Genomic DNA, 12,118 nt, shown 5'->3' on the forward strand with positions numbered 1-12,118 from the left:
AGATAGATACAAGCAAACAGAACAAGCAGCAGAATTGTTCAAATGATAAAAACATCTCACACGTAGACAAAAATGACTAAAATAATCCTTACTACATTAATCCCAGGCAACTGCAGCAAGGCTCAAACTCTAGACTCTTCAGTCAGAACTGATGAGTCATCTTTTCACATTAGGTTTTGGAAGACTGAATGTAACCCGAATGCTTTTAGAAGAATAATTATTTTTGTTTTGAAGTACTCCAGGATGGTTGGGTATGAACTTTGCAAAATAAACATGTTGTCTAATAAACATGTCTGGATGAGTGTTGCCGCAGACATCTGAACACACAGATTGGAAGTCACGTTCCTGCTCAGTGGCTTTTTTGGCTTTGATATAGTCTAGCTTTTTATACTTACATAAGTCATTTTTAATATGTTTGTAATATGCTTTATGTACTGTAAATTGAATGTATCACTTTGGGCTAAATTTTTAAATAAAGCTTTACTTTTCACAGACCTGGTGAAAGTCTTTTTCCTGGTTAATAATATAATATTGAAAGTGACAGTAGGGTTAAGAACTACAACCATATACAGTACATATGGTTCAGCCACAGAACCAGGAGATCATATCTCCTTCTTCTAATAATATTATTGTGGTTTTGTTTTTGTTACAGAGAGATCTTGGTACATAATATATATATAAAACAATTTTTTGTTGTAATTCAAGGTTCTGGATCGTAAAAAAAAAATATTTTTCCTTGCTGAAAGTCTAACAAACAAGAGAGAATGGTGATATACATAGAAAAATTGGTACCAGATGATAATTTATAGCGGCTTCCTGAATATTTGCCCTGTAAGAGGCACTTTTTTGTGGAAACTATCAGGTTTTGTTGTACTACCGTGTGAACTCTTGCTCTTAAGATGGTAAGAGATTGCATTTGGTATTGCATGTAATTAAATGGCAATTCTTTTATTTGCTCTGTTTCCTACAGTATATCAGGAAAATAAAATATATGCTCAGTAGAGGGGCAAAGGTTTTGAGTAGTGTTGTAGGAAGTTTCTCTAAACACTTAAATAAAAAAGCAGAAAGAGATTCTTCTTCAAATAGCGAATATGATGCCTTTTTGGGGCCGAATATTAGACAGAGTCATCGTGCAGAGTTTATTCCTCCTCTACCGCAGTCTCTGCCTTGGACCCACCCCTCTTGGTACATCAATTTTCTGTATAGAACACCGAATATCTTGAGGAAGTCTTGCAAGCGAGGACAGCTGGATTATTGAGGTACAAACATTGGTTCAAAATCAACATCCTCTGCTATTGCCGTTGCTTCTTTGATAGTTTCTTCAAATTCTTCATCTGACCTTCAATATCGATGGATATTTATCATAATACTATACAAATAAACAAGCCTTTTTTACAGATATTTTAGATGGTTGGCAAGGTGTAATCCTCAGCTAAAATATTTTAAAAGTACAACAAAATAACATAATATTGAACAGCACTTACAGTAGGTTAACATTTAGAATTCAAATTAAGGTAAATATACGAAAATATTAAAGTACAACTCCGGTCGACCTGTTGTTTTGGCTTGTCAAGTTCTTAAACAATTTTGCGTTGTATTTTAAATTACTTAAGTTGAACATGCTCACACAAGCTCACACCTGAAGAAGGCTTCACAGCCGAAACGTTGTTTTCTCTCTTCTCTGTTCAGCATTAAATAAACCTATTACTTGTTCCCCTGCAGACTACGCATACTGATGCAGCTACCCACCTGAACTACTTTTATTAATAAAGCCGTTTATTGATGAAATTCATTCTGAATAGTTGTGGTGTCTGGAAAGGAATTTTATTTAAAATAACAATAATCTTCAATCGAGTGGTAAATAAGTTCATTACTTAGTGTCTATATTATTTCCACTACATTGAGGGCAGTTCCAATTGAGGTCAGCTGCAACAATCATGGCTGCTGAAATTTGTCAGCAGCTCTGTACAAAACCTATTCTCAATTGCAACAAACGTAAAATAACAACTGCTGCCCATTAGATGTTACTGAAGTAGGAGACTAACAAACCACCTCTTCACAGGTTAAAGCAACTCAGTAGGGGACTAAGCAGAACATTACATTTGTCCTGAATGTAGTGGAAATAATATAGTCACTAAATAACGAGCTTATGCACCACTCTCTTGAAAATTATTATTATTATATTTAATTACAATTGTTTTCCAGACACCACAACTATTCACGATCAATCTTATGAATACACGTCTTTTATTAATAAAAGTGTTATTTATTAATAATTGTGTTATACGTGTATTTAGATACTATGTCGTTCAGTTTGTCTGTTTGAGCGTCGTCCTGAAATTCCCACACGAGGGAAGTCACACGAAAGAAATCACAGAAAAGATATACAGTATCGTAGAAAGAAATCCAGAGTGGAGACACCGACAATTGAAAACGGCTTCAGACACGCGATGCATGTGGTCTACCACTGAACTTAACTCCACACTGCTCCTTTCGCTTGCGGTTCTTTAATTATGTTAGGAAGAGTGGGAGTCGACTGAACATTTTAAAGGTCGAAGCAAGACACCGGGGTAAAGTTAGCTTGAAGTTCGAAAACGATTTTGGCACGCCTGTAGCGTTTACACGAAACCTCTTAGAGTTGCGAGAATACTTCCTTTGTGTATAAAATATATTGTGAATGCTTTCTCAGCATTTACTTTTAGTTTTTATGACATTTGTTTGACCAAGCACGAATATTCTTTTGTCGATATCTTCGCAATGGAAGCACAGAATGCCTTCAAACCAAATGCATTTTAAAGACCACGACTTGTGGATATTTCCACAGCCTTTACATCAAACTATCAGTGAGCTAATTATCTTTTTTAAAACCTCCGGTTTTTCATTGATGCTTAATTACGCACTATCTGGAACCCGGGGGACCGCTGTGTACAGACGTTCACAACGCGAGAAATACTGTTCAATACGGCTTTGTGTGAAAAACCCGTATATGACCATAGGAAGCAGAACAGCCCTGTCTCCAATTACCCAGACTGTAAGCACGGGAATAAAGCTTTGTTTGATTTCTGAAACCCTTTCTTTATGTCCTGTTTTCATTCAGGTAAGGGTCAACTATATTGACAATACTACTGACAGCAGGAAGATTAAAATATTCTTTACTCAGCAGCTTATTAAAACAGCTCCCATGACGTTCAAACCGACTTTTTTCACAGAACACTGACACAGCTTTGTGTTCTGAATCTCTTTTCTCGTGCTTTTATTTAATGTGGCACAATGCACTGAGATAGCGTGCCAAAACTGTTTTCGAACTTCAACATAACTTTACCCCGGTGGAGGACGCTTGCTCAGCCAGCAGACTCAGCGCTTACAGAACGCAGATGGCTCAGAGCGGTGTGTCCAAGCGGCTGTAAAAGAGGAGAATTCTGCCGGCGCCGTAGCTTAGTTGCTTTAAGTACCTGTCTCGTTAACTGGAGATCCTGGCTCCACATCCCAGCTGAGCCTTTCTTCCTGTCTTTTTGTGCAGAAAGTACCATTTTGGACAACCGCGTAGGGCTTGATTTAGTTTAATGCATGAATGCATTTCCTTTCTGCAACAACTTGTTTTTCAAGACATTAATACAGTTTGTGAAAAATGAAATTTAATTCTTGCCTATCAGAGCAGAAGGAATATTGCCGACAGGCAAGAAAATGCAAGCAATGTTTATTTTTTGACCGGAAAAGTGCGAATGGAGTAGAGCCTCTCTCGTCAGTCTCTGTGGCGCAATCGGTGAGCGCTTTCAGTTGTTAACTGAAAGGTTGGTGGTTCAAGCCCACCCAGGGACGATCTTCTTATTATTGTCAATGTAAACACTGCCTCCGCTAAAGCCGAAACCTTAAACCTCTTTATATTTGCCGAAAATGCAAGTCTTTTGCCCGTGTCCAACAACAACACTTGAGACCGGGGAAGTCCAATAGTGATCAACACCGCAACTCCCCAGACAACCATATTCACCCATGGAAAAGTATCTTTGAAGGGCTGGCGGGAGATATCATTTACACTCCTGTTGCGTCCTCTGCTAAAATAGTTTAGAAATATTTTGATATATTTACCTTCATTTTAACATAAATATAAACATAAATGCTGTATAATCTACGCTGTACAGTCAAACACTGTATATTTTGAGTCTCGTGCTGATCGTCCTGTGGATCCAAAAGAAAATGTTAAAGCTGATACATTTTCGATTGCATCTAGCTATAACGTCCCTGGAAAAGAGATTTTATTAGTTGCGTGCAATCGGTATCTTTTACTTTACGTATGGTAGTGGAAATAGTTTTAAAAATGTTTTCTAAAGAAGATTGTATTGCCAGGACCTGCCTTTAGCGCTCAGTAGCGATGACGCTGTTGATATAGATGGAGAAGAAATGTAAGATGAATTGATGATCTAAGCTAAAATATCCCTAACACGCCTCCTGTAACAGTGTTTGTATTCATAGCAAGTAATATTCTTTTTCAAACCCGAACGTTGCTTTTGCATTAAGTGCTATGTAACCATTAGCGGTTTGGTAGCTTCTGAAGAGCGCACTTTTCCAAACTGAAGCCTATAAGAACATTATTCAAGATGCACCATGGCCCAGAATCGTGCATCGGGACAAGGATCAACATCAATTGAAAGTACTCCCAAATAAAAGATTTGACCGAAAAATTGAAAGAGTAGGCAAGTATTAAAACAAAACCATAACTTCTTGACTTCCAATCTCTTTCCTGGTTCAGGCCATGTAAAATGACATCATCAGTGGAGTCATGCCGAGGTTGTGAGTTTAAGCCTCACCTGGAGCAGCCTGGTTTTCTGTCTTGACAGGTAAACAGTGTTTTGTGTTATTTGCTAAATGGAGAGAGGATTCTGTGTTAATTGTGCTCTCTCCTGGGAGAGGTCAAGATGAGAAGTTCACGAGGCTGGTGGTAAATATCCTGTCCAGGAATATCGGGGTTGTAGGGGGTCAGATCTATAGATGTAGTAAACACATCAGTGGAGACGGTGTGTCTGCTCTCTGTGAGAGAGCCGGGCGGAAAGAATAATCTGTGGTCTGGGAAGAAGAGACCCTCGTTGGAAGAGCGGCGCTCCTCACAGGAGAGAATGAAAAAAATATTTTTCAGGGACGCTGATTGTTCTCTTTGGGGGAATTAAAAGCACGTGTGGCGAGTGACCTCGTGGTGCAACGGTAGCGCGTCTGACTCCTGATCAGAAGGTTGTGTGTTCAAATCATGTCGAGGTCAGCTGATGTGTTTGCAGGTGCTGCTGGTACCAAACCTGGAAATCACACCATGCAGTTGGGTTTTATCTGTCCACCACATAAATAATCTGAATGAAATAACAGTGCAGTACAGAACACCCAGTCAGGAGCGTATGCAGCAAATCATCTTGAACACGACAAGAGAAAAGGCACACTGCACATGTGCGAAACATCACGTCCGACTTTAGAGACAGTAACATCAGAGAATAGAAGTTTCAGACCTTCTTTCTGTTACAGGTTCAAGCAAACCTGAAAGTTAGGGAGTGTTTGGTCACTTTTGTATGAAAAAGTGTCTGAAGCCTGTAATTATAATTTGCCCTTTTTTAATTGTGGTTGAAATCAACTCCCATGTACCAAGACCTTACAGTATATTCATGTTTACTTAAATGACTAACGCTATTGAACATTAGTTGGTGTTTTGTTTTTGTAACGATTTGCTATTTCATGCAGGAAAGAAAGGAACCCAGACCCACCGTTTGCTTTCAGGTGCGGTTCATTTACATAACGGACATCTATTTCTGAGGAGCCTGATTTAAATCACACAACCCCGGTAGAAGTCGAATCGACAATCTAATAAACGAAATCAGACGCGTTATCCATTAAACCACTAGCCCGTCACGTAAATGAATTGCACCACGGTGAGTTCAGCGCCGCTACTAGTAATACCCCACCCCCATCTTAAATTTCTAAATGAGAAACGTGTTTTCTACATTTTTATCAGTTTTAAAAAATCATCACTTTTAAGCAGACAAAGCCTTTATTTGTCGCTCTGAATTTCTAATTGATTTAGAATTCCAAGAAAAAAGCATTTTGTTCCACAGCGGCGTGAAAAATTCATGTCTTTCACTCTACTTCTCTCTAGTAGTAAAGCAGACCTTGCTAGGTGAGCATTTGCTCCGGTAAATTAGGTCACTTTTCATGTTAACTCACTTCTTCTAAACACAACATTTCCTGGTGCATGTTTTCTCCATGAAAAAAGACATTTTCCCTTACATGATTTCTTGTTTTGTTTCATCAAAGAGTACAGAAAGAAGAAAGAAAGGAAAAGTGTCGTAAATGAACTCTGTCATCCTTGGGAGATGTCAAGAGCATTGGACATGAAAAGTGCCCGATAAAAGCCATTTCTGTACGTTTCTCTTAGTGTCGGGGCCCGAATGTAAAGGAGGCAACATGCTCAGCCAGCCGACTCAGCTTACTGAACGCAGGTGTCTCAGAGTGGTGTGTCCAAGCGGCAGTAAAAGAGGAGAATTCTGCCGGCGCCGTGGCTTAGTTGGTTAAAGCACCTGTCTAGTTAACGGGAAATCCTGGCTCCAAATCCCAGCAGTCCATCGCCTGTGTTGCACTAGACACCCTGTAGATAATCAAAAGCATATTGAGCTCCTTGTTAATGAAATTGGCGGATAAAAGCCATTTCACATCCTTTCTCAACTTGCTCAGTGAGCAGGCTCACCGCACACCGAACGAAGATATAACAGAGCAGTGTGTCCAACTGGCTGAAAAAGGGCAGTGCTTTGCCGGCGCTGTGGCTTAGTTGGTTAAAGCGCCTGTCTAGTAAACAGGAGATCCTGGGTTCAAATCCCAGCAGTGCCTTACTTCCTGTCTTTGCCCACCGTTTATTGTTACAGACAATATGCTTCTGCATTATGTTTAAATGAAGTGTTCATTTCGTTTTTGGCACAACTTGTTTTTTAAGAAATCCACACATTGCGAAAGATAAAATGCTCATCTTTCTTATCAGTGCAAAAGAATTACTGCCAGCTGGCAAGAAAATGACAACGATTTTTTTTTTTTACTTTAGCCAAAAATCTGTGAATGTAGAAAAATATGACATGTGTCAGTTTCTATGGCACACTCAGTCGGGGTGTGCTTCAGTTAAACACAATGTTGGTAGATCAAACGCACCCAGAGACACACTTCGAATTAATCTGATCTAAACATTACCTTCTCTAAATGTGATTGAGTTTCTTTCCACGTCCTTAGCCATCTTGATGTTTGCAGAAATTTTCAACTTTTGACACGAGTCAAACTACAAGTAAATAGTGGAGTACCTAAGTCAATATCACCGGGAATGTGAATATAAATGTAAACATCAATATTTCTGCTGTCTCCCGAGAAACACAAGTAAAGAGTCAAAACACAATAAATAATACCAAAAAAACTATTCAGTTAACACCCAGATGTGACAAAACACATTTAAGACTTGCATCCCCTTTAAATATGTATTTCCTTAATATCAGTTCTCTTCCCTCGCCAGGATACCTGCAAATTCACTATCGCATATTAAAAGCTGTGTGTAAGTCTTACGTGTGCTCTGTCACATCTGGGTGTTAAATTAATAGATGTGTTGTGTACTTTAATATGATTTGGCTCTACGCTTGTGTTTCTCAGGAGACAGCAGAAATATTGGGGATTTGCGGCTTCAGAAAATAATGTGAACTTTACAGGCAAATGTAAGGTTACGTTAAAGAAACAAAAACTTATTGTCACCTTTTTCAACGTGATTTTTTAAGACATTTGTTCGGAATAGTATATCTTCTCGTGTCTTTGGCTGTTATCTTACAATAACGGTGTTGAAATAGCAGGAATGTGCGGAAAGAATCGGAGATGGAACAGAAGATTCACCCAGTCGATAGTAAGGTTGTGTATGACCGCACACACTACGGTACCAGTGTTGAGTAGCTTGGTTTAAACCAGAAAAGAGTAGAAATCTAAGGTCTTCGGATCCGTAGTCAGACACGTTATCCATTGCGCCACTGGCATTCCTATAGCATTTCCATACAGCACCACATTGAGCTCAGAGCCGCTATTAGTAATACATCGCTCCGGTCAACATTTTCTCAATTAGATTCACGTGTTTTTGTACGTGTGTCTAATTACTAAGTCTTTCATTATGTCTGGATTAAAATAGTCTCTTTTAAATTGACAAAGGTTTTATGAGTCTCCCCGAAATTCACACACGAAGAATAAAAGATATCGCGTTTAAAAAGAATCCAGAGACGCCGGCAATAGAAAACGGAGCGTCTTAAGTGCGGGCTATCACTGAACTAAACTCCCGATCGGTAAGTTTGTCGGCGGCTTTTTAATTGTGTTAGGAAGAGCAAACAGTCCACAGTGTACATTTTAAAGGTCTAAGCAAAACAATCAGACGTGAGGAATTATTCAGAAAAGGAGCCTCTCCTTCTTTGGATACTGAGCTTTCGGGTGAACGTCAAAGTGAAAGACAAATTCGCAATTTTCACTTTTTGATTAAGGAACAAGAAAACACCATCCTTCAAACTGGATTCAGACCAGGGACATAAGAAATACTCGCTGCTTTTTCTACAGTCTTAAGAGCTAGCAACTGAGCTATCGAGAGGTCGGAAAATAAACGTTTAATCACACGCCCAGTCTAGCCCAGTCTAGTGTAGTGTTCCTCTTTATTTAAATCCCAGTTCGACATCAAAATACTCACACCCATAGTCTCGTTTAGTAAAAGAAATGGACCAGGCTTCTACTCTATAAACGTCCAGAGTTCTTATAAAACATTTAAAGGGATATCAGTGCAGGCGGAAATTGACTCTTTTTCTAATGGGATCAGGATCACATAAAACCTTTCGTTTGGATTGAGAAGAGGATCATGGTGACACTCAAAACAAACAGATGCAGCCATTCAAAATGCGCGGGCAAAACCGCATTAATTTCCGGTACGCTGTACGCAGTCTACCGCAAGCTACCGGTAAATACCGCGAGTTACCGGTAAATACCGCGAGTTACCGTAAATTCTCCTATAGTACGACAAGCAAAATAATAGTATCCGGAATTTCCGCAAGGTGGAGCTAATAAAGCTCAACCTCTCATGTTTGAGCTGTGGCCATCAGTCTTTAACGAAGATATTACTAATAGTATTAATAATGAATGACCTTGGACAAGCTGTAAGTGTAAACTCAAAGTATTGCCCTGGTCAACATTCTTTTTTTCATTGACCGTCTTTGTAAAAGTAACACCACAGGATTTCGCAATCACGCATTTGTTTCCAATCATGCAAAGTACAGTGATTCACCATGCCTTTCACATGCTCTTAAAAGAGATTGATTTAGGAACATAAACATATTACCGTATGCAAACTGTACTGTATACAGTATGTATATGTATATTTAATGTCTTAACTGTGCCCGTTTAAGTATTGAATATTCATATCTAATTTTACCACTGAAGGGAAATCTTAGTAGCTGAGCATAAAAAGAATAGGAGCATACTGCAACGCGTGTGAAGGCCATAAACGATATTAATTTTGGAACATAAACATACAGTATATAGCTGGTCTTGGTACTTTAAAGAAAAAAATACACACCAGTATTCCATTTCTCCCTAAACATTTTAAGTCTTTAACTAACATGATACCGGAGTCAACAAGCATACTTTTAGAATTTGATTAAAAGGGAATATAATATGGAATCGCGTATCTAAAGAATTTAATAACGGTATGATTATATTCGTGTACTGCGACAGGGCTGTGTAAGGCTGTTTCGCCTTCTGTTGATGTGAGTTGTCTTGTAGCCTACTGGTCTATGTGTGTGACTAACAACGCACAAGTTGTGTGTTTGAATCCAGCTGGTGCTGGACCTTTCTTTTAACAAACATTTCTTCGAAAAAATAGAATAGCGATATTATGGACAATCAATTGACTTTTATATTTCAAAATATCTCAACATGATCGATTCTAAGTCATTTTTGATAACAATGAATAGTCACCTTCTTCCCTTCTGACAACGGTTCCTGCTTCTATTGTGTGTGTGTGTGCAACAGAGTAAATTTTTATAGAGAATTGGAGGCTGGACAGTATGTGTTACAATATAAACATTTATATTGATTTAAATCATGTTCTGATTTAAATCGCAAACGCGTGTTTAATTATGTGTTTTTTAATCATAATCAGGCTAATGCATTTCTACATTTTCTGTATGAACCAGCTTAGAGGTTCATACAGAAAGACAGCTTGTGTTTAAATTGAGTGTAAGGTAATTTATGCTTCTAAAGTCATGGTCAGCATTTATTATTGTACTGTGCTGTAAACTTTTTCTGTGCCTAGTCACATTATTTTATAGCGTTTTTGTTGTGTTAGTAAATCTGGTGGCGCTGTGTGTTAGTTTCCTGACTCCCATGTCACATGGTCTGTGATTGTATCCCATGGAACTATGACTTTATTTTTTAACAAACATTTCTTTGAAAAAATGAAACGTTTCCCTTGGTCAGAGATTAAATAAAACCTCACTCACACAAAACAAATTTATATTTCAAAATATCACGACATGATCGAATTTAAGTCTTTTTAATAACAATGAATAGTCACCTATGCGTTACAAAATATACATTTATATTGATTTGAATCGCGTTTTGATTTAAATCGTAAACGCGTGTTTAAATATATGTGTTTAAAGGCGATATACTGTATAAAAGCGCTGATTCCTATGGAGTGTGTTCCGCCGGGGATTCAAAAAAATTATTTTAAATAGGCTGATAAAGCTTAGACTACTGTAACTGTATTCTAGCCTGTATTACAACAGAACATTGGACAATGCAACGTAAATTGCAAAAATGCACTTGGAATCTGTCCAAGCCCTCCTACAAAAATTATTTAAACTGCGGCACTGATCATTCATCTCTAAATAAACTTTATTTTAGCGTTTTAAGCAAATAGGTAATTAGATTGCTCATAAACCTAATCGCTTTTTCTACATGAACACAGCGTGATTGCTCTCTGAAAATGCTTTTCCTTTATATTTACAGTAGGCTCAGATTTCAACTATAGATCATATTATTATAAATTTTCTTGGAAAAATGTATTTTATGTAAACCATGTTTGCTATTAATTCATTTAGGGCTAAAATACGTTCATTGTCTTCCAATCGAGTCGAGTTGACATTGGAAGCTTGCCACACCCGGACTGTTAAACCAACGCATTAGCACGTCAAAGCCCATTGAGGGTATTGAGCCAGTATTGGCTTTAGTATTCCCCCCCTCTCCCCTCAATTCAATTCAAGGTGTTTTATTTGCATGACAGATGGGTACAAGCAGTGTTGGGTATGTATATTGTAACGCTTACGGCCGACAGGCACTGTGTAAGAGCCGGCGTACCAGAGCAGACCGTCACCTCTTTTACGACGCTGCTTTTTTTCCCTTGCGTTTTTCTCTTCTTCCCACGTTCTCTCTCTTCACTGCCTTCATCCCCGCTCTATTTCACTTCAGCCTTTCACTCTTGCTTCCTTCCAATGAAGACAGAGCTTCGGGAGAAAGGGCGCTATAGAGGATCGCTGTGGAGAGCTGCTGTTGTGCTTTGACATCTGAGCTCTGTGGAAAACGATCTCAATACAAATCTGAAAAATTCTGAAAAATTCAGAAGGAGCATGTAAAAACGTTTCCGAAACGTGGTAAAACCTTACTACATGTAAGACTTTGATGCTTAAAATGTTTAGGAAGAAAGTGGAATACTGGTGTGTATTTTTTCTTTAAACTACCAATACGAGCCATATACAGTTTACACTATATGTTTATGTTCCTAAATTAATATAGTTTATGGTGGTGTATCGTGGTTGTAGAGGTTTGATGGGTTTACTGAGACAATTATTAATTGTAGCAGTAATCACGAGGTTGTTCGTTGTGGCTTTTAGAAAATCAATCGTCAGAACAACTAACAACGCACACACACGGGTTCAATACACGAGATACATTTATTCATATAAATTGTGCACCAAACATATACTAGTCTGCCTGGATACGAGCGGCAGACCTTACTGTGAGGGTTATCAATATAAAAGGTATATAATCTCAAAGAGATGCCAACACAAAGAGATACACAACAGAGAATATATAT

The 12,118-nt window shown here is 38.3% G+C and overlaps 3 non-coding genes across 3 annotated transcripts; all 3 read left to right on the plus strand.

Moving 5' to 3' along the window:
- The first annotated feature begins 3,745 nt into the window (after positions 1 to 3,745).
- Positions 3,746 to 3,819, plus strand: trnan-guu (transfer RNA asparagine (anticodon GUU)). The gene has a single exon. It is a non-coding gene; the product is annotated as a tRNA-Asn (tRNA).
- A 1,360-nt stretch (positions 3,820 to 5,179) lies between these two features.
- Positions 5,180 to 5,251, plus strand: trnar-ccu (transfer RNA arginine (anticodon CCU)). Its single transcript has one exon. It is a non-coding gene; the product is annotated as a tRNA-Arg (tRNA).
- A 1,533-nt stretch (positions 5,252 to 6,784) lies between these two features.
- On the plus strand, positions 6,785 to 6,858 carry trnat-agu (transfer RNA threonine (anticodon AGU)). Its single transcript has one exon. It is a non-coding gene; the product is annotated as a tRNA-Thr (tRNA).
- Positions 6,859 to 12,118: the final 5,260 nt, after the last annotated feature.

Source organism: Lepisosteus platostomus, chromosome 5, assembly GCF_059453375.1.
Source record: "Lepisosteus platostomus isolate fLepPlt1 chromosome 5, fLepPlt1.hap1, whole genome shotgun sequence".
Lineage (NCBI taxonomy): Eukaryota > Metazoa > Chordata > Actinopteri > Semionotiformes > Lepisosteidae > Lepisosteus > Lepisosteus platostomus.